We start from the raw sequence: 3,075 nt of genomic DNA, 5'->3' as shown, positions 1-3,075 counted from the left end.
CAGCAACAACATGGTGGCTTACTACCATATATAAAGTGATCTGATGACCCCTTCTTTCATGAAGGTGAACCCATAAAAAGAGGACTCATACATTTTAAAAATGATAGACTTAAACACATTAAAATGTTTCTATTATTATTATTATTATTATTATTATTATTATTATTATTATTATTATTATTATTATTATTATTAAAGTGTCTAACTACTTCCTTTCATTTCTTTCCACCAAACCAGCCTTGGAAATCTAATGCACAAGTAGGAAAACACTGCAAGTTAATGGGCGGAATGCTCTTGGGTACATGAAATACACACTAGACTATTTGAAAAAATGGAAAAACTAGCTGTTAAGGGCAACTTTTGGTTAGGCAGTGGTGGTTCATGCCTTCAATCACAGCACTTGGGAGGCAGAGGACAAGGATTTTTGAGTTCAAAATCAGCCTGGTGTAAGTTCCAGGACAGACAGTGCTACACTGAAAAACCCTGTCTTGAAATTTAGTAATAATAATAATAATAATAATAATAATAATAATAATAATAATAATAATAATAATAATAATAAAAGCACCTATTCTATGCAGAGGACCAGGCACAAAGCACCCACATTGTGGCTCATAACATATGCACAATCACAGTTTCAGAGAAACAGTGCTCTCTTGCAGCGTCTGTAGGCAACAGAGGCATGAGAGAGAGGGGCTGCTCAGCCTAGCACATAAGTGAGAGAGGGGACCTGTGCAGCCAAGCATATAAGTGAGAGAGAGGCCCTGCCCAGCCTAGCACATAAGTGAAAAAGAGGGCCTGCAAGGACTAACATCTAAGTGAGAGAGAGGTCCTGGGAAGCCTAGCACATAAGAGAGAGAAGGGCCCTGGGCAGTCTAGCACATAAGAGAGAGAGAGGACATGTGAAGCCTAGCACCTAAGAGAGAGAGAGAGAGAGAGAGAGAGAGAGAGAGAGAGAGAGAGAGAGAGAGAGAGAGAGAGAGAGAGAGAGAGAGAGAGAGAGAGAGAGAGGACCTGCCCAGCCTAACTCCTAAGTGAGAGAGTGGGCCTGAGTGGCCAAGCACATAAGTGAGAGAGAGAGGGCCTGCACTGCCTAGCACACTCTTCTATCAAGCTGAGGACTAGGAAAGTAGAGAAAGGAGAGTACCAGGGGTTGTAGGAAATCTGCATGTTCCCTTCTGAACTCTTAGGGCAGCATAGACTCTTCTGGTGTGCGTGTGTACATGCAGAAGTCCACATTATTAAATGTTTATGCACATAAATAAATAAAAAACCAAAAATGCTTACAAGAGCCTCTACAGCTGAAATTAAGTAGAGCCATTTGCTGTATTTCATATGTTACATATTTGTTCTGGATTTTCAAGTTTGTAAGCACTTGTCAACCAACAAACTGGAAATCATTTGTCTTAAAGCCAGTAGATTACTCCCACCTTCTAAAAACTCCCTTCAAAGTACTTGGTATTCCGTGAACGCATGCGCAGGGTGTATTCAGCCAATCAGCACAGTCCTTTGGTGAGACCTATTTGCTCCAGCTGGCATCACAAAGGATCCTCTGAGGCTTCTGTCTGGGTGTGGCCCCTGACAACGGTTTTTTTTTTTTTTTTTTTTTTTTTTTTTTTTTTTTTTTTTTTTTTTTGCCATTGAGGAGCTAAGCACAGAAGGGTGCGGTTTGGAAGGTGTTCTCCTCTTAGATGAGCTTTAAGTGATAGTCTGCCCTGATCAGGGTTGTTGGACAGTTAATCGAGGTGTGACAGGGTGGGGAATCTCAGGCCCAGGAGGCCACTATGTGAGGAAAAGCCTCCTGATCGCCATTTTCTGTGGAATCTGAGGGTGAATGGAAGGTGGAGGACCGTATTCATGGAAGAGGATCGAACAGGTCAGGGCCATAGAGAATTGGGAACCCTTGGAAGAGAAAAGCTTGGGGCCTGGGGATAGGATCAGAGAACCAGCTGCAGGACTGTGGGTCAGGGAACAGGGAGCCATTGGTGAGATGCCTTGGCGATTGTCCTGTGTGATATTCAGGATCCCTTAGAAACACACTGAGGATTCGTCCCTCCTCATTGTCTTCTCTATGGTGTGTTCCTTTGGTATAGACTGTATGAACATTGCAGACAGTAGAATGGCATAGGAAGATGAATGAAAAGAAGAAGAGGAGATAATTGTAAGAGATTCATAAGTCATTGGGGATGGATTCTGACCACAGATCTTTCTGTCTCAGTCTCCCATGTATTGGGATTAAAGACTTGCACCACCAAGTTCAGCTTTTTCTCTCAGTTTAGTTTCTGTAGGATGGGATCTATCTTTGTAGTTTCAGCTGGCCCGGCTTGGCCTGGCCTTGAACTTACAATCTTCAGATGTTTGAAATCCTCGGCTTCCCCAAATCCCTAATTTCTCCAATATAAGGTCTTTCTGTGTGGGTGGTGGTGGTAGTTCATGTTTTTTTGTAGACTTAGTGGTGGATCTTTTTGATATGAATATACAGTTACCATGTTCTTTATCTTTCTGGATAGAACTGTGAGTTTACGTTAGACTGAGATAAACTGGTAAACAGAATTGCTGATGTTTTGTTTAAAAATATTCTGTGGGAGATAGGACCAAAATTCAGATACCTCAAAGGTTAAAGGATGTTGCTCATCGTTTTTTGGGAGGAGGGGAGGACTCATAGGTTGAAGGTTGGCCAGTTTTTGTCTCTTTTTAAACTGAGAAATTGCAGACTAATAATTTAGGTTCTAAAGGAGGTTTTTAAAGAAGTGAGTTAAAGAAGTTTTTAAAACAAGTTGTGAGGGAGAGGGACATGATAAATGGGATACACGGAGGAAATGGTACGGGTAAGTGTATATATATATGCATCACCATATTGAATATGTACACAGAACTCTCTGATAAAGGCAATTGATTAAAAATATACATGTTAAGTAAAAAAAGAAATGATCTTTCATTGAGCTAAAATTATTATTTGATTTTTTGTTATTTTTAATTTTTTAAATGATAATTTTTAATCAGGTAACTAAGTTCTTTTTTTTCCTTTTTATTTTTATTGTTTTTTTTTTAAACTAAGAAGACTACTGTGTTCTT

The sequence above is a fragment of the Mus musculus genome, chromosome Y (assembly GCF_000001635.26).
Source record: "Mus musculus strain C57BL/6J chromosome Y, GRCm38.p6 C57BL/6J".
Lineage (NCBI taxonomy): Eukaryota > Metazoa > Chordata > Mammalia > Rodentia > Muridae > Mus > Mus musculus.
Note: the sequence above shows the minus strand (reverse complement) of the source record.